This window comes from Rhinolophus sinicus, linkage group LG01, assembly GCF_036562045.2.
Source record: "Rhinolophus sinicus isolate RSC01 linkage group LG01, ASM3656204v1, whole genome shotgun sequence".
Classification (NCBI taxonomy): domain Eukaryota; kingdom Metazoa; phylum Chordata; class Mammalia; order Chiroptera; family Rhinolophidae; genus Rhinolophus; species Rhinolophus sinicus.
The window spans coordinates 126,441,164-126,461,585 of NC_133751.1; the positions used below are offsets into that span (position 1 = coordinate 126,441,164).

Below are 20,422 nucleotides of genomic sequence, written 5' to 3' on the forward strand. Positions count from 1 at the left end.
ATGTTAGTAAGGCTAGCTCACACCCTCAATAGGTACCGAATGGCTAAAAATATTGCCTATTGAAAAATATAATAGATCATGTCACATGTTATTCCTAAAGAGTGATACAAAAGGGACGAGGACACAGGACAAAATTAAGCCTACACTTTTCTAATTTGGCAAATTTATCCTTTTGGCAGACAGGGTCAACAGCTTGTCAGAGAGTCTGTTGCACAGGGAGCAGCTGCCCCACCAATCATCTCATTGTGATAATAGCCTGTCGCCCCCACCTATTTATAGTATCTGGGTTTTTCCCTGGCCTATGGGTTTCCCATTGCTGCTGTAACAAATTACCACAAATACAGTGGCTTAAAATAACGCAAATTTATTATTTTACAGTTCTAGAGGTGAAAAGCCCAGAATCAGCCTCACTGAGCAAAACCCAAGGTGTTGGCAGTACTGCTTTCCATATGGTGACTCTAGAATCTGTTTTCTTGACTTTTCCAGCTTCTAAAGGCTGCCTTCATTCTGTGGCTCGTGGCCCCACATCACTCTGACCTCTGCTTGTCATTAAATGACTTTCTCTGACCTTGACCCTCCTTACCTCTCTCTTACAAGGAGCTTTGTGATTCTATTAGACCCACCCAGAAAATCCAGGATAATCTTCCGTCTCAATATCCTGAACTTAATTACATCTAATTCTGCAAAGTTCCTTTTACCATGTAAATGAACATATTCACAGGTTCCAGGAAAGAGGACTGGACATCTCTGAGGGACCATTATTGTGTCTGCCACACCTAGTAATAAAACATTCTTCAGGAACATAAATTTTAATGTATGTTTAGTATTCCATCTTATGGGTAAGTCAAATATTCTTCTATTGTTTCTGTTAAGTTGCTTATAAATGTTTTGTTATTATCAATAATGCTAAAATAGACACGGTTAATAGGACTGAATGTTTGTGTCCCCTAATAGTCATATGTTGAAATCCTAACTCACAAAGAGATAGTATTAGAAGAAGGGGCATTTCGGAAGTAATAGGTCATGAGGGTGGAGCCCTCATGAATGGAATAAGTGCCCTTATAAGAAGAGACACCAGAACTCTCTCAGTTTCTCTCTGGTCTCTGCCATGGAAAGAAGATTTAGTGAGAAGCCGGCTGTCTGCAACCAGGAAGGGGCCCCTCACCAGAACCCAACAATGCTGGCACCCTGACCTCAGACTTCCAGCCTCGACAACTGCAAGAAATAAATTTCTGTTATTGATAAGCCAGTGGTATTTTGATACAGCAGCCCAAACTAAGACAGACACTATACTGTGTAAATCTTTCAGCATTCCTGCAGTTATTTTCCAATCTAAGGACCTGAGCACATGATTAAAGCTCATGAGACATGCTTGCAAACTGCCCTCTGGAAAAACTTTTTATTTACATGCTCACCAGCAACTTATTAGAGTGCCCATTCCACATCACTCTTGCCAAAATGGAATACTGGCATTCTATTCAATTGTTGTCAATTCAGCTGGAAACGATAGCTTAATGTTTGTGTCCGCATTCCTTTTCTTTCCAGTGACACTGTGTCCTATATGTTATACTTACTAGTAACAGTATTTCTTCGTTTGGAATTGTCTGGTCATGAACTCTATTTCTCTAGTAAAACAGGACATTTCTTCTTTTCCTTTTTAAAATAATTGTTTTATTTTTCAATTAGAGTTGACATACAATATTATATTAGTTTCAGGTGTTCAAGATAGTGATTATATAACTTACGAGACGATCACCCTGATAAAGCTAGTGTTCATCTGACACCTTACACAGCTATTTCAATATTATTGACTATTTTCCTTATGCTATATTTTACATCCCCGTGACAATTTTGTAACTACCAATTTGTACTTTTTAATCCCTTCCCCTTTCTCACCGACTCTCCCAACATCCCCTCACCTGGCAACCATCAAAATGTTGTCTGTAGGACATTTCTTCTTTTGCATTTGAAAATGTTATGTCTTTAAGATTGTTAAACTTATTTCATCTCTTATAGATGTATTTTACAAATATCTAGTTCTTCACTTTCTTTTTGCATTGTATTTATGAATGCTTGGGACTAAATAGTTAAATACTCATAAAAATTTTGTTCAATTATCAGGCTTTTCCCTTTGCTTCATATTTTCCCTTCTGCTGACTTCCTTTATTTGTTATAAGCTTAAACTGGAGTGAAGTAGAATACTGAACTGCAAGTAGTAAATATATTTTTGAGTTTTATTTAATACAAAAACATTCTCATACTAAGAACGGATGAGAACCAGATGACTTATTTTTACATTAAATTATTTAAATAAGGGATCAGCAAACTATGGCCTTATACTTATTTTTTTACAGCCCATGATAGGTTTGGGAGGGAAAAAAGAGGGATATGCTAAAGAGACAGGATGGCGCACAAAGCCTAATGTGTCTACCAGTTTGTCCTTTACAGAAGTAACTCATCTGAAATACATTTTAGTGGACATGGTGGGAATTACAAACCTATTTTTCAAAGAAATTTAACCAACTGCTTCAATACTATTAAATCCTTCTATTCTTCAAATTAGAAATGCCACTTCTTCAACTCAAAAAAGAAATAGAAATGGCCAGTATATGTGAAAAAATATACAGTCTCTCTCATTGCAATGAATTGCAAATTAATTATGTTGCCACTATCTGCCTAGGAAAGTTTATAATATACCACGTGGGAGAGAATGTGCAGAAATGTCAGCACTGATTTTCTTGATGGGAATGTGACAGCAACCTTCTTGGGGACAACGTTACAAAAATTGTCAAAGGTTTAATTCTATAGGCTTTCATTCAACAATTTAAACTTTATGAATTTATACTACAAAATTCTCACAGAAGTTCACAACACAATATGTATACAGTGTACTTCTTGAAACATTGTTTACACACAATACTGCAAACTACTAGAATATTCCTAAATGCCTATCTGTGTCGAAGGGGGTTAACATAGCAGATCTAGATTGATCAAACCCTATACATTCTCAAGAAAAATCTGTCTTCAGGACTAGCTCTTGGCTAGCACAGGGGAAATTAGCTTTGATCCCTTGGAATAGTCTACCTGATAAGAGTGTTTGTGTATGTCTGAGGCCTTGAGGCACGCAGTACAGGTGTCATCAGAGTTTATGCTAATATGACATATGGCTGGCACCTATTTCCCTCTGAAGGGCTGGACTATGATTAGCTGAGGCCAGACACACGGGCACTATATGCCTACACAATGACACCCAATAACAGTGTAGGCCACCAAGACTTGGTAAGCTTCCCAGCTTGACAACACTTTGCATGTGTTGTCACACACCATTGCTGGGAGAAGCATATCTGTGTGACTCCACTGGGAGGACATCAAGCTTGTGCCTGGTTTCCCGTGTCTTTACCCCATGTAGCATGTGCTTTTTCCCTTTGATGATTTTAATTTGAATCCTTTTGCTATAATCAACTACAACTATAACAGCTTTTCTGAGTCTGTGAGGCCTTCTAGAAAACCATCAAGGCTGAGGGTGCTCTTGCTAACCCCCAACACACTATCAACAGGAATTTTCATAAATTGATACAATGAAACAGTATAAAGTCACTAAAAGGCATGAAACCCTTATACATGGATGAGTATACACTCACGGTAGATGCCTACAATATATTGTTAAATGATCAGTTAATTGCAAAACACGATTTGTATGACCTTACATTTTAAAAAGCTAACTTTTATAGAATGTTCATGATGTGTGCCAGGCCTTAGCTAACTTTTTACATGTATGACTTCGTTTGAGCCTCACAACAACCCTGTTAACTATATTATTATCATCACTTTAATGATGAGAAACACTGAGGCACACACGTGGTACATAACACATCCAAGGTCACACATCCAAGATTTGAACTAGGCCAGCATTCTTACTCTCCCAAAATGTGTGCATATCTGTAGGCATACCTGTAATATCCCTCAAACCATATAAAATATTAAGAGTTTCCTCTTGGGAGTGAGTTTACAGGTAGAGAAGATGTGACTTTTACTTTGAACTTCCACATGTATTTTATATGTGCTTGTACGTATGTGTCACGTACAAGCACATATGAATGTTATAACAATTTTTTATAGGTTATGAGCTATGCCTTATCACATGCCCAGTTTTCATAGATACAGTGGGGGGCTATTGTTGGTTTTTCTTTCACTAACCAGGCCTTGCACTATTCTGTTTTAATTCAATGTATTCAATTTAAATTTCATTGTAATTCTGATTACGTTAGTCCTTCCTCATCAATCTGTGTCCAAACTCTGGGTTCTTTGCATATTTATTTTTCCAAATAACTTCAGTATCACTCTATCAAGTTCTTCAGTCAAATTCCATTAGTATATTAAGTGGAGTTATTTACATGAGTTTCACACCAATTCAGAATCTGTGATTCCAAGGGGGCTGGCTCAACATGGATGTCGGCTGCTTGTGAAGAAAGGGTTTGATGGACAAACTGATCCGTGTTGACCAGGCATTCCAGATGGACTTATAAACTAATGAAAACAGCTATATCTAAACACTTACGATCTACTTTCCTAATCAGACATATTGAATTATACAATGATATCAGTATTCACAGGCCCTCTGAGGTCCTCAGCAGGAGCAACTGAATTTGTTCATGAACCACACATACTACGTGCCTAGTACGTGTCAGGACTGGTCAAGGTACTTGACTGAGTAACACTCTGGGTTAACTTCTGTCACTTCATAGCTGTGTGATCTTAGGCAAGTTACCTCATGTCCCTCATTCTCACTTTTCTTCTCTGTAAAATAAGAATAATACTTATAGACCTTTGGGAACTACTATCAAATGAGTCAACACATAGTAAGTTTCTAGGACACCGTAGGTACCTAAGAAATGGAAAGTATTGTCACTCTTAATGCTCCGCCATACAACCAGCCTGTCTCAAAGTAGTAGCTCATTCCACCACCCCCCACCAAAAAAAAAAAATCCCTCTAAATAATACTCCTTTTATTTCCAGCATTTTTAAATCAGTGATGTCTTATTTACCTGAATTTCCTTTATTAAGTTCCTCATCTCAGTGTAACAATACGCAGAGAATAAGAGGTGCAGGAAGAAAGGGAAAACACCTGATACTGGAATGTGAAAGAAAGGCACAGGGAAATAACCCAGATAAGGGCACCGCCAACAAAGCCATCTCTCCACTCGGGCACTTCCATTGTGCTCTTAGAGAATCAAATGCCGATCCCAAGGGCGCAGGAAGAAATCAGACATTTCTGAGGGACTGAACAAGGGTCTGACAGCCAGGCCCCCTCCCCTATGCCCAGGTTTAGTTAGCTTTCACACAGTTGCCATAGCAACCTTCTGCCAGAAGACACACCACCTCCAGTCTGTGAAGCAGGCAGCCTGTCCTCTTCTGCATTGTGAAATGTCTAGAATGCTTTTCAAAATTAATTTTTTATATCTGTGTTCTGTATGGAGATGTGTGAGGGGAAGAGGAGGAGTTCTGGCTGTTGGTCTGTGGCTCGGCAGATTAAACAAAAATCCACCACAAACACACACAGAGCTAAGACAGACTATGCTAATGATAGAAGTAAAACATTTTGACAGCCTCACTCAGCTAAGTGTCAAACGCTTGAGGAAAAGAAAAATTGGTTTTAAAAAAATAATAAATCAACAACCAAGTACAAACAGGAGCCTAAAAGGAATGGATTAAAGGCAGCCCAGAGCCTCTTCAAGGCACAGAGAAGGACCGCCAATAAAAAGGAAAAGGGAGACCCAAAAGAGATTTACCAGATCTTTGACTAGGGTGGGCTAGAGATAAATCAAGGTGGGCACAGAGGTTCTGACTTTCACAGGCAGTGGAGAAGGGTCAATAATAAACATAGCTTGCTAACTTCTTGCTGCACTGCTTATAAACCTTTGCTACTCAGATCAAACAATAAAGAACAATAGAGTGTGTAAAAGTGTGGGCAGGCATGTATGCACACACCTTACAGACAAGATGTAGCACACAGCGCTTAAGCCAACGCCTGCCTGGCCGTCACTCATTACCAGTTTCCACCTCCCCATGAGTAGAAAATTCCAGAAACACAGGTAACCTGGGCAGCTGGGTCATCTTTCCCTCACAGAACATCTCACCATGCATGTAACCAACATGAAAGTAGAAAGGGTCTCGTGCCCCTCTCTCTAAATCACAAAGTGCCCCTGTTCTGTAGACTCTCTCACTGGAGCAACATTCAAAGTCCTTTTAAATAGACTGACGCCCCGAAGTGGGAAATGAACATTTTAGTCCAGGCAGGGAAATCAAATATACAGGTAATCCTTGACTTATGATGGGGTTACATCCCAATAAATCCACTGTCAGTTGAAAATATCATAATTCGAAATGCACTTACTACACCTAACCTACTGAACATCATAAGTCAGCCTAGCCTATTAAGTGTGCTCAGAACACTTACATTATCCTATAGTTGGGCAAAATCATATAATACAATGAATACACTATAGAGTATCGGTTGTTTACCTTCATGATTGAATGGCTGACTGGGAGCTATGGCCTACAGTCTCTGCCCAGAACCATGAGAGTGTACCTCCTACACATCGCTAGCCCAGGAAAAGATCAAAATTCAAAATTTGAAGTACAAATTCTACTGAGCTTTTGCACCAGTGGAAACTCAAAAAAATCGTAAGTTAAACCATTGTAAGTCGGGGACTATCTGTACAATGATATGGCACCCAGCAAACGACAGTTTAACCTCTTTCTGGAAACAAAAAGGAATCATAATATAGGGGAATCACTTTCAACCTAGCCAATGAAAGGGAAAAGCAACAAGAAATATAGGGAAAATTTATCTTTCCTGATCTATCTCTCCTAGACCAACGAAAGAATGAAGTCTGTCAGATGATGGATACAGCACCAAGTGGCAGACGCTCCCTTAGTACCTCCCAAAAAAGATTCTCCCTTAACCCTTGTCTTGAGAACTCCAGTTCTGATAAGACAGCTGGGTAAGGCTGGGTAAGGCTGCCTGATTTCCAGCCTCCCTTGCGACTAGAGGTGGCCTTGTGAACCAGAACCAGTCAATAAGATGTGAACTGAGGGCGGCTGGATGGCTCAATTGGTTAGAGCGTGAGCTCTGAACAACAGGGTGGCCAGTTCAGTTCCCACATGGGCCAGTGAGCTGCACCCTCTACAACTCGATTAAAGACAACGAGCTGCTGCTGAGTTTCTAGAGGGGTGGCCGGATGGCTTAGTTGGTTAGAGCGCGAGTTCATAACGACAAGGTTGCCGGTTCAAGCATGGGATGGTGGGCTGCGACCCTGCAACTAGATTGAAAATGGCAACTGGGCTTGGAGCTGAGCTGCACTCTCCACAACTAGATTGAAGGTCAACCACTTGACTTGGAGCTGATGGGTCCTGGAAAAAACACACTGTTACCCAATAAAAAATTTAAAAAAAAAAAAAAAAAAAAAAAGATGTGAGCTGAGTGAACTCCGATTTTTTTCCCTCTTCTTTCTGCCAGGCATGCAAGATGCCTGGAGGCAAAACAACTATCGTATGAGCGTGACAATGAAACTCTCATACTACTAAGGATGGAGAAACAAAAGCAACCGTATTCCCCCCGAAAACAAGACTTAGCCAGACAATCAGCTCTAATGCGTCTTTTGGAGCAAAAATTAATATAAGACCCGGCCTTATTTTACTATAATATAAGACCAGGTCTTGTATAATATAGCATAATATAAGACCTGGTCTCATATTAAGTTTTGCTCCAAAAGACACATTAGAGCTGATTGTCTAGCTAGGTCTTATTTTCAGGGAAACACGGTAGATGACCTGGGTCCCCGACAGGATTGTGGACTTCCTTCCTATGGGTTCACATGAGAAAATAAAACCTCCCATTTAGCTGAGTCTCCCTAGTCAGGTTCTCTGTCACCTGCAGCTACATGTCAGCTTAAGCTGTAGAAATTTCGTCGGAATCTGGAGTCTGAGTTCTCTCTCATTATCAGTACAGTATAGTTAATAGCAGTATAGTATAGATCAGTGTGAATCTCAAATCATCTAACACATTAAGTAAATACTTTCACATCTCCAGTATATTTCAGTTGTTTTTATATTTTTTGTCAATCATTGCAATTAGGCGAACTTCATATTAAGTTCTTAAAGCGTGATTCTGAGTTCATTGCAAAACTGATTCTCTGTATATTAAATTTGCCTTTTCTCTTCTTATACCTGATAGCATTCCAAAGCTCACCTGTGGAGAGAAGGATGGAGGCGGGGAAGAGGCAAGAGTAAATGATCCTGTTTCCCCAACTTGCTCCAAACACATCCATGGAAAGAGGCAGCACCCCCTTGGAGTGTGCAACTGGCAGGGAGCACAGTTGGGTTGTTCGCCTCCTACAGAAACAAGCGCTGTAACTGCTGTAGGAGCCGTCTTTGTATACTGGACAAGTCATGGTGTTTCCATATCAGCTTTATTTCTTTGGTTGGCGCTAGTGTTCTCAACAAGACAAACTCTCCAAACTAAGCTACTGCTACCTAGGTACATCTGCTGGTCCTAAGGAATGGCAAATATTGTTCCCTCCTAACGGCCCAGCTCCACCCTCATGAGGCTTCAGGAACTTCCCCAGAGAACACCTGTAAATGTGGTACTTTGGGGATTAAGAGGGAAAAAAGATTCCACTCTAATTCCTCCAGTTATTTGAAGCTCATGTTCAGCCCCCATACTCACACACGGTTTCCATTTCTTTTGAATTTCTTCCCTTTCTTTCAAATGTTCTAATAATATGATAGAAACCTGGAGAATTACTGACCCAGTGTGATGAAGGTAGATAGGATTTTACATTGCACACACGTTAAGCCTCCATCATAATGTTAATTATCCCCATTTGCTTGAATTCTAAGGAAATCAAAACTATCTTGCATCTCAGAATACCTCTTAGAAAAAAGAATAAGTCTGCTACTAAATTAAACTATAATTAAAACATCAGGTTTACCACACTCATTCAATTAATAAAAATAAGACCTTGAGTCATAGTATGCCATACCCTAGGGTTTCTTAACCTCAACACTACTTAAATTTTGGACCAGGTAATTCTCTTGTTGGGGTGGGGGGAGGGCTGCCCAGTGCAATGAAGGAGTTTAGCAGCATCCCTGGGTAGTGACTACCAGACATTGCCAAATGTCCCCGGGGAGCAAAACTTGCCCCCCAGGTACTGCTGCTGTGCCGGAAAAGGTCTTTATCCACATCCACTTTATAGATGGAAAAACTGAAGCCCAAAAAGGCCAAGAGGCAAGCTCTACACCATGAAGCTGAATGAGTGGCCAAGACAGGGACAGCACCATGGGTGCCACTCCTTAGCCTTCATGTTCCATCACACTGAGCTGGCATGTGTGTGGGACTTTGGCTAAAGACAATGACATTTTAACTTAAAATAAGTGTTACCGAAGGCATGTTTTAAAGAACTCAACATCACTAATCAATAGTATATTAGAAATACAGGAGTGCCTCAGTTTTCGAATGTCTCCATTGATGAACATTTCAGTTTACAAACGCTATAAACCTGGAAGTAAATGCTTCAGTTTTCGAACACACCTTGGAAGTCAAACATGTCACGTGGCTTCCACTGAGTGCAAGATCCTGAGGCCCAGCTGTCGGCTGTTTTCAAACGTTTCAGAATTCAAACACTCTCCCAAAACAGATTACATTCAAATACCGAGGTACCACTGTACTGGAATGAGAAGCCTGTTAAATTTCATGGCCAACCATATGACTTTTCTCCTATACTTCCATTCAGATTAATTCAACATATTAAGCATTTTCTAGGCATCTTCAGCATTCGTCAAGCAGAGAAGAGTTCCTGCTTCAGTGCATTGGCAGGGCCATGAACTGACAGTAAGACAAGGCCCCTGTCACCATGCACATGTGAAGAGCCAAGTGCCATAAGAAAGGCTGCAGCAAAGTAATGTGGAGGCCAGAAAGGGAGAAAATTCACATTACCTTGAAAATCTGAGAAACTACAATAAGCTCACAATAAGCTCAGAGGAAGAGCAATTGAGATGGGCTTTGGGGTGCGGGGAAGGAATTCAAGGAAGAAGGAATAGCATGGAGGTAGGAAATAAGGGACCACTGAATTGCCTAAGTACCTGGAAGTTGGAGAAACTACAGTAGGCAAACAAGAAAAACTGAAGACCATATAAAGGCAGGCTTTATATGCTTCTCTGACATTTGTGTGTTTTTTTGTGTGTGTGTTTTTTTAATTAAATTTATTGGGGTGACAATTGTTAGTAAAATTACATAGATTTCAGGTGTACAATTCTGTATTACATCATCTATAAATCCCATTGTGTGTTCACCACCCAGAGTCAGTTCTCTTTCCATCACCATATATTCGATCCCCCTTACCCTCATCTCCCACCCCCCACCCCCCGCCCCCCTTACCCTCTGGCAACCACTAAACTATTGTCTGCTGACATTTGTTTTTAATTCATTAGTCAATGAGAAACCATTGAGCTTCTAAGCAGATCAACGATATAAATGATGCAGCACTTCCAGGAAATTGTTTCACCATAACTGCATAAATTAATTAGGGAAGGGGTGCCATCACTGATGTGTTGAGAAGGCTTCTGAGGCACAGTATGGCCAAGAAGAGAGAGTCCCATGAAGCCATCTGTCATTCCTGGCCTGGAGCACTAAACACAGAAAGAGGCCGTTATACCAGTATAAGTAAAGGAATAGTGAAGGCAGACCTGGGGTTGAAGTGGCAGGAATGGGACACACTGGGAAAAACATACAAGCTGATGCAGAAGCCAGCTGATGGGAGATGAGGAAAGAGGATAAAAAACCACAACCATTACCTTCTAAATCTTAGTGACTGAAAGACCAATGGTTCCATGAACAGAAACCCTGAGGTCGGGGGTAAAAAGACTGATGCGAGGAGAGAATTGAGTTTGAGATCTCAGGGGAACACCTCAGAGAAGTCCAATAAGACTTTAGAAAGAAGCGGTGGAGCTTTGGGAAAAAGATCAGGACCATGATTTAGTTCTCAAAGAAAATCAAGTTATAGATTTGGAGTCTTCTGCATCCAGTTGGCTCTTCAAGCTTTAACCACAGATCAGATCCCTAAGGAAGAGGGATGAGAGAAACAAGAGCATTAAAGAATGCTTACATTTAAGATGCAAAAGGAAGAAGGATAAGAAAAAGACACTGTGAAGGAATTTCTAACTCTCTAGGTGGAAGAAGCAGGGGAGCCAAAGGTAGGCAGCACACGTGCAAGTGCACCAGAAAGATCAAGTAAGAGGAGGCATGAGCACAAAACAAGCCTGCGGTGCCTCAGGGTTGGGTTGGTTTCCGCGAGGCGGCGGCAGCAGCACATAGGAGGTGAAAGACTGCTCGCTGGAGTCAGACAGACCTGGGTTCAGGTATGAGACCTGGGACAGGCTACTCAACTGTTGTGTGCCTCCTTTTCCTCATTAAAATGAAGATAACACCATTCTCTACATGTAAGACCTGGGAGGAGAGGCACGTACAACGCTTCACCTAGGACCTGGTCCTTTGTGGACAGCACCTGCTCCTCCTCCCCTCACCCCGCCCCTGCCACCACTGACACTTCAAAGGGCAATGACTTTGGTCTCCTCTGCACCTGGAGCAGGTGAGGGAAGCACTGAGCACAGGTCTGCACTCCTCCAGCTAGTGGTATTTGCTGAATGGTTAAACATAGGTTGTGACATGAACACACCAGAAGAACCAACCAAGAAAACATGCTCATGGGGAAGGGAGAGAGTTGGGGGTGAGGGGCTGGGGTGACAATTTAACACAATGCAGCAGGGATCAGCAAATTTTTCTAAAAAGTGCCAGGTAGGAAATATTTTAGGATTGGAGGGCCCCATGGTCCTTGTGGCAGCTGCTCCACTCTTACATCTGAAAGCAGCCTGAGACAATTCGTAAATGAATGGGTATGGCTGTGCCCCACTAAAGCTGTGTTTACAAAAACAGGCAGGGGTTAGCCTATAGGCCATACCGTGCTGACCCCTGCAATCAAAGGTGGAATAAAGCCAAATAAGACAAATGTTTATAAACCACCAACTCTAGTTGTTAAGTTTAGAGAAGAAGGTAACAGATATGAGAAACATATATTGAGACAAGACCAAATTTTAAGGATCCCAGCCAACAGAAACTCCAGTGTGACAACTGGCTTCATATATTTGGTGTTTCATTATTCTTGAAGAAGGGGAGACAAGAGTACAAAGCGATTGGCTCAAAACCATGAAAAACTCTCATGGAAAATAATAAACAAGTTAGAAAAACCCATAAGAGAAAACATTTATGGACATCCATCTACGTTGCAAACTGAGAGAATTCCAGGTCTCTGATTCCGTGCTAAGCTTTCTGGGCTGATCTGGAAAATGGAAATACTACAACCTTATTTCCTGGTGACAGGGATTTGTGCTCAATGCTCAGTGGATATGGGGGGACTACTGGACTTAAAGGAATCAGACTGGATATCAACAGTGCAGGAGTCCTAGAAAATCCCTTCATTGAGCACAGGGGATAAAAAAATCCAATGACTCTGGTCTTATCAGCATGTCATTAAAGTCTTTAGCAAGGGAGATAAGAGGGGAGGAAAAACACAATAAGCTCATGTAGGAAGAGATAAATGTGGAGGCTCAGAGCTTCAGAGAGCGGAGGGTGATCACCTACAGTCAGAGTGAGGAGAGATAAGATCTCAGCCTGCCGTGAAGAGTGGGCAGGATCTAAAAAGGCAAAGATTAGGAAAGAGTGTTCCAGGTAGAAAAACCCTGTGGACAGAGGCAAACACTCAGGTCTGCAAGCAGAGGCTACATAAAGGACCCTGGGTTGATAGAGGGGAGAGGGCAGAATGGTTATGCTGGTTATTAAAACCAATGTTCCCAAGTGAGTGAGAGGCAAGCAAAGGCGGGAGAGGATAGGAGATGACTGAGTCAAGGTGGGCAATCTGGACAGAAGAGTACATAAAGGATTAAAGGAAGGGAGATGATGGAGAAATACTACTTAGACTGTGCAGGTGAGAGGACCTGATTGAGGACAGGAAAGGAAGAGAGGAGAAGGGATCTCAGGACTGATGCAAGTGAAACTGCAGAGGAAAAAGTTAACTGAGTTATCTGATGGAGACAGAAACAAGGGGGAGGGCATGTAGGACAATGAGGAAAGGAGGGGAGGAGGGAACCAAAGGCTCACACAGTGTTCCCAAGTCTGAAATACCAGAACACAGGAGCCAAACAAAACCCTCAACGTGGGGTATGCTGCCTTGAAGGAGGAGCATTCCACGTTGCACCTGGTGATATTGACTTGTCTATGGGACAACCAGGTAGATTTTATTAAATGTGGCTGGAAATGATCCACTGGTCTCAGGAGAAGACACAGAAATGGAAACAGGGATTTAGGCATCATCTACAGAGATGGGTGGGCTCAAACAGGACCACCAGGGAGAGAAGGGTGCAGAGCACAGGTGTCACCTATCTTGAATCAGCAACATCCAGAGGGAGGAAGGATGAGGCAATTGGACAGTAAGCAGGGGGCAAAGAAGCACAAGGATGTATTATGGAGGCCAACAGCAGGGCAAGTCAGGATAGAAGGCAATTGGAGAGAGGGAAGCACAGGAGGAAAGGGACAACCTGGCAGCCTGTGCCCACAGTCTTTCAACACAACTGGAAAAAACACCACTGGAAGGAAAGGAAGCAAGGCTGGAGCTGCCTTCACCCAAGCGGGCACTAAGCAAAATGGACATGCAGGCTTAAGAAGAACAGTAAAATGGAAGCAGATTTTTCTGAGGATAGGAAGACAACTCAGAATTTATAAGCTGAAGAGAAGGCTTACATGTAAGGAGGAGACAGAGGTAGTAACTGACATAGCAGCATCTCAGGACTGTGGGCCCCAGATGCCTCATTATCAGGACTGATCAGAGATTCTGATCATCTCACAATCAGCCCACTGTCACTGTTTAGACACTACAGTGGTTTCTTTAATTTGTGGTTTCTGCTTCCAACTCCAATTTCCCCTTTTCTGATAGCCTTTTCCTTCCATTGCAGATTCCGTGAGCTACTAATCCCCAATGGTGTTTCTGCAGTAAGAAGCTCACAGCAAAATGTCACTGACACAAGCTGCCATCTAAATGTGCTGTATTTGTGTGTAATCTTGTCCGTGGAGGGCTCTTTTGTCTAGTTATAGCAAACCGTCTGCTAAATCAGAAATAAAGATCTAGGAAATGCCACAAAAACAAGCAGCGATGCAAAAGATGGCATTCAACTTTTCCCAAGTTTCAGGGTATTAGATACTTTCCAAACTACTGTTGGAAATGAAATGAAAATCATTTTTTTCTGAATATGTCTCCCAAGGAAGAAAGATGTTAATGTCTCTTTCACTCATTCCATTACTGTCAGGTCAGTAACATCATTAAATTCGGCAAGTTACTTCTTTTGGATATTAAATCATCTCCTTACTTCACTCGCAACCAGAGTGCTAGCAACTCAATTTTCCTTAAAATTGCTAGTTTTCCCAGGGTGTAGTTTATCCAAGCCTGGTTTTCTTCACTGCTACTTCTATTTACAAGTAATGTAATTCTAATTTTTAAAGTACCACTTCTGCAACCAATACTAAAACTCAAGTCAATAAGATGGGACATGAAATGCAAAATCAAAAGGTAAAATTATAGACAGTCCCAAAGGCAGAAAAAGGAAGGATAAGCCATAATATCTAACAAAATGATGCAAATTAAAGGCCCAAAAAGGAAGAAAGGAAAAAAGGAAAGAAAATGATAAAATTAAAAGAAAAAAGGAAAAGAAACATACTGAAAATTTTCACTAGCCCCCATCAATTTAGAGAGAAGATGTGGAAATAGATCTCCTTGAAATGCTTTCCTCCTCAGATGCTGTGGTGCTGCCAGCTTTAGTCAGCCCTGTACTTTCTCTGTCTCCCACATGGTTACAATGGACACAATGCCAACGCACAGTAGGACAAGCCACTTGTGTACATAAGGATCTGAACCCTATTTCTGGCTTTTCTGGCACAAGCTGCTTTGGGCAGTAATCATACTTCTTCACACAAGGAAGAAATGACTTCCACTGACTGTATGAGACTGTTTTAAGAAACAAAGTCAGAGCAACAATACTTCAAATAGAAAAACAATTGTTTGTATCATTTCACTTATTGCATGTTTATGTCATCATTAGATATGAGCCAAGGTCTAAAAGCCAAGGGCAGAGAAAATCCACAAGAAAGCATATGGAGCTGGAAGGTATATGACATAATAAAGATTCAGTTATTACTTTAAAAAAAAAAAAGGTGTGGAAATAGATATAGCCTAGAAAAGTCAAGCAAAATGGCATTTGGCAGGGATGAGTTTTAACAATCACCATGATAGCTCCAGGTTCAGAGGCCAAGAAAACTGCCAGAGCTTGTTATTTGGGCACCTCCATGTAAACTGAGGAAATGTTTCGAGTCTGAGTATACCCCCACCCATGGAAACGGATGCATCTCTATCTCTGAGGGGGTGAACCTTGGTTTAAGACATTTAATCAGATCTCAGAAGAGATACCACAGATCAAGTCATTCAAAAAAGGCTGCACTCAGGTTCAACCAAGCTCCATCCAACCTACCTTTCACCTGCCATGCACCTTTAGCCCACAGAAAATTTAAATGTATATAATACTCATGTCTTCAAATTACAGCTCAGAGAGGAAAGCAAGCAAGTTTCATTTAAGAGGGGGAGAGTATCATGGAGAAATCAGCTTCACTTTATTAAAACAAAGAAGTCTAGATAGAGCTATCCATGCTAAGCTGAAGCAATATAATAAACAGTAAGCAAATGTGCAAACATACCACAAACAAGTTCATAGTATCCTTTAGAAAATTTGTGATGGATGCAATCAGAAAGAAAACATAACTGGAAAAACAAAAGTAAATTTCCCATGAGGGGAAATGCTCAGTAGTAATCAAAATTGATATAAGGACAGTCAAACAGTGGCACAGAACAAAGTGCAGAAATAGGCACACACATATACAGTCAGCTGATTCTCAACTGAGTTAGCAAATGTTGATGGAATAACTGAATATTCAATAGAAAGCAAAACGGACTCTGACTCCTACCTCATGTCACACACAGAAGTTAACTTGAAATATTAATAGATTATAGGCATAAACACAAAAACTACTACAAAACTTCTAGATGAAAAGATGAGAAAATACCTTTGCAAACTGAGGGTAGGCAAAGATTTCTTAAATAGAACACAGAAAGCAATACCATTTTTTTAAACTGAGAAATTAAACTCAAAAACTTGTGCTAGGAAAAAGATATGTTTAAGAAAATATAAAGGCAAGCAATAGACTGAAGAAGAAAACATGCACAATATGTATATCTGAGAGAGAAACCACATGTGTGTGTGCGCGCACACACACACACACACAGTCAAAAACACAATTGTTAAATTGAAATGGACCACTAGAAAAGATCAAATAACTCAAAAGGGGCAGGAAAGAAGAAATAAGAACAAAGAGCGGAGGGAACAAAGAGAAAACAAATGAAATGGTGTGCTTAAAGTATATCAATAATTACATTAAATGTGAATGGTGTAAACACACCAATTAAAAAGAGATCAATAAGAGCTGAAATTTTAAAATAACCCAATTATGTGCTATCTACAAAAAACTCATTTCAAACATAATTATATCAATAGGATAAAAGTAAAAGGTCAAAGAGCTACACCACATAAACATAAATCAAAAGAAAGCTGGAGTAGATATATTAATATCAGACCAAGTAGAGTTCAGACAACTGCCAAGGAAAAAGAGGAACATTATATAATAGTGAATTGGTCAATTTATCAAGAAAATACAACTTTCTAAATGCATATGCACCTAATAATAGACACAAAATACATGAAAAAGGACTGGAGATGCAAGATAGCAGAGTAGATCAACACTGTGCTTGCTTCATCCCATGAACACACCAAAATTACAAGTAAAATATAGAACAATCAACCAGGAAAACCATCTGAAGTCTAGCTGAACAGAAGTTTTATAACTAAGGATATAAAGAAGAAGCCACGTTGAGACTGATAGGAGAGGTGAATATACGAAATGGGCTGCTCCCAAACCTCCCTGTGGAGAATGAAAATCGTGAGGACTATCTCAGCCACAGAGGTTCCTCCAGAGAAGTGAGGAACCCCAACCCCATACCACGTTCCTCAGCCAAGAGTACTGGTGCTGGGAAGAGGAGCCCCCACAACATCTGGCTGTGAAAATCAGTGAGGATCTGACCATCCAGGTGGGACAGAAGGCTGTAGGAAACACAGATGTCTTCATAAAGGGCCCAGGCACAGACTCACTCACTTGTAGGCACTCACCCTGAGCTCCTGCAGAGGGACAGTGATTCCGGGGTTGTCAGAGACATACAGGGAAAGACTGAGTTGTACAGCTTCTAGATGAGGACTGGAGGAACAGTTGCCATTTTCCCTGTGTGGAGTCCTTCTCCTGTGCAGCCAGCAGTAGGATGCCATCTTTTCTGTGTTGAGCCCTTGCCCATATCCATGGCCAAATCTGAATCTGAATTGATCTGGTGAGCTCCTTTTGCTCCACCTTGGTGACTCACTGAGACCCCACCACACCAAACTCCACATCATCGGAGGCTTTATCAGTGACTATGGGAGCTGGCAGCTGGTAGCAGGACTCAGTGTCCAGGTGTTCTGATGAGCTACCAAGACCCAGTACTGGTGGCAGTTATCCTCAGTTCAGCATAGCCTCTCCCACACACCTCCAAGTGCAGCACAGGCAGAGACCAACTATGGATCGCTTTGTAGCTCCTACCAGGTAGTCCCCAACCAGTCACAGGCAGTGTCTGACCTTGGACTGCACCAGAACCCCTTGCAAGAGGCCCAGAACAACCATACTTGGAGGTTGGCTTCAGACCACAGCAGAGCACTGCCCAATTAGCACCACAAGTGGCACACCCTAAGGGCGATGTCAACAGGCACCAGAGCCCCATGGAGGGAATCCCACTCCATGGGGTAAGCCTCCCACACAGCAACCCATAAGCTGTGGAGGTGGCCAAACCCCATAGCCAGTCAGCCTGAGGGTCAATCCCACCTACTAATGTGCCAATAACAATCAAGGTTTAACTATAACAGGAGGGCACACACAACACACGCAAGGGACACTCCCGCAGCACACAGCACAGGTGATCAGGGAAACTGTGCCACTAGGTACCACAGGACACCTACTACATAAGGCCACCCAGCAAGACTGGGAAACATAGCAGATCTACCTAATACATAGAAACAAACACAGAGAGCCCGCCAAAATGAGAAAACAAAGAAATATATCCCAAATAAAAGAATAGGGAAAAACTCCAGAAAAAGAACTACACAAGATGGAGGCAAGCAACCTGCCAGACAGAGTTCAAAAAAATGGTTATAAGGATGTTCAAGGAACTTAATGAGAACTTCAACAAAGAGATAGCAAGCATAAAAAAAGGACATAGAAATCATAATAAAGAACCAGTCAGAAGTGAATAATACAATAACTTAAATGAAGACTGCACTACAAGGAATAACCAGCAGACTAGATGAAGTAGAGGATTGAATCAGCAATTTGAAAGACAAGGTTGCAGAAAACACCCAATCAGAACAGCAAAAAGAAAAAAAAATAATAGAAAATGAAAATCGTTTAAGAGACCTCTGGGACAACATCAAGTGTACCAACATTCACATTACAGGGCTGCCAGAAAAAGAAGAGAACAAGCAAGGAATTGAAAACATATTTAAAGAAATAATGACTGAAAACTTTCCTAACCTGGTGATGGAAACAGACATACAAACCCAAGAAGTGCAGAGTCCCAAACAAGATGAACCCTAACAGGCTCACACCAAGACACATAATTAAAATGACCAAAGTTAAAGAAAAAGAGAGAATCCTAAAAGCAGCAACAGAAAGGCAACTCGTAACTTATAAGGGAACTCCCATGAGATTGTCAGCTGATTTCTCAACAGAAACTTTGCAGGCCATAATTGATCGGCACAAAATATTTAAAGTGATGAAAAGCAAGGACCTACAACTAAGAGTACTCTACCCAGCAAGGTTATCCTTTAGAATGGAAAGAAAGATAAAGAGCTTCCCAGACAAGAAAAAGCCAAAGGAGTTTATCACACCAAACCAGTATTATAAGGAATCTTAGAGGAACTTCCTTAAGAAGGAAAAAATAAATAAGATAAAAAATATAAATAATAAAATGGCAATAACTATATATCTATTGGCAGTTACTGTCAATGTAAATGGCTTAAATGCTCCCATCAAAAGACCTAGGGTGGCTGAATGGATAAGAAAACAAAACCCTTATAAATGCTGCCTATAGGAGACTCACTTCAGATCAAAAGATACACACAGACTGAAAGTAAAGGCACGGAAAAAGGTATTTCATGAAAATAGAAATGGGAATAACAACAACAAAAAGCTGGAATAGCAATACTTATACCAGACAAAATAGACTTTAAATCAAGGACTATAACAAGAAACCAAGAAGGACCCAGTAATTCCACTTCTGGGTATTTATCCAAAGAAACCCAAAACACTACTTCAAGGGGACAGGTGCATCCATATGTTCCTTGCAGCATTATTTACAATGGCCAAGATATGAAGGCAGCCTGGTGATCATCAATGGAAAAATGGATAAAGAAGAGGTGGTACATATGTGTAATGGAATATTGCTCAGCCATGGAAGGAATGGGTTCTTGCCATTTGTAGCAGCACGGACAGACCTGAAGGGTATTGTGCTAAGTGGAGTATGTCAGACAGAGAAAATCAGATGCAATGTGATTCTGCATATATGTGGAATTTAAAGAACAAAATAAACAAACAAACAAAACAGAACAAAATAATGGATACAGAGAACATTTTGAAGGTTGCCAGATGGGAGGGGGATTGAGAGGGTGGATGAAAAAGGGGAAGGGATTCAGAAGTACAAATTGGTCATTACAAAGTAGTTATGGGGGTGTAAGGTGGAACATAAGGAATATAGTCAATAATATTGTAATAAAAATGTTAGATGGGTACTAGATTTGTTGGGGTGATGGTTGGGGGGCAGCGTGAAAAAGGTGAATACATTGAGAAACAGAAATTGGTAGCTACAAAATAGTCATGGGGATGTAAAGTAAAGCATAGGTAATATAGCCAATAATATGGTAATTAACTATGTGCAATGTCAGGTGGGTTCTAGACTAGTCAGGGGGATCACTTACTAAATTATACAAATAGCCAACCACTATGCTGTACACCTGAAATCAATATAAAATAATATTGAAGGTCAATTGTAATTAAAAAATTTAAAAAGTGGGGGAAAAGATGAAGAGCAATAAGAGGTCCAAATTTCCAGGTATAAAACAAGTGCGTCATGGGGAT

At 40.9% G+C, this 20,422-nt stretch overlaps 1 protein-coding gene across 1 annotated transcript in view; it reads right to left on the reverse strand.

Moving 5' to 3' along the window:
- Window positions 1-20,422, reverse strand: part of TMEM163 (transmembrane protein 163) — a 214,217-nt gene that overhangs the window by 132,066 nt on the left and 61,729 nt on the right. The gene's annotated exons all lie outside the window — the stretch shown is intronic.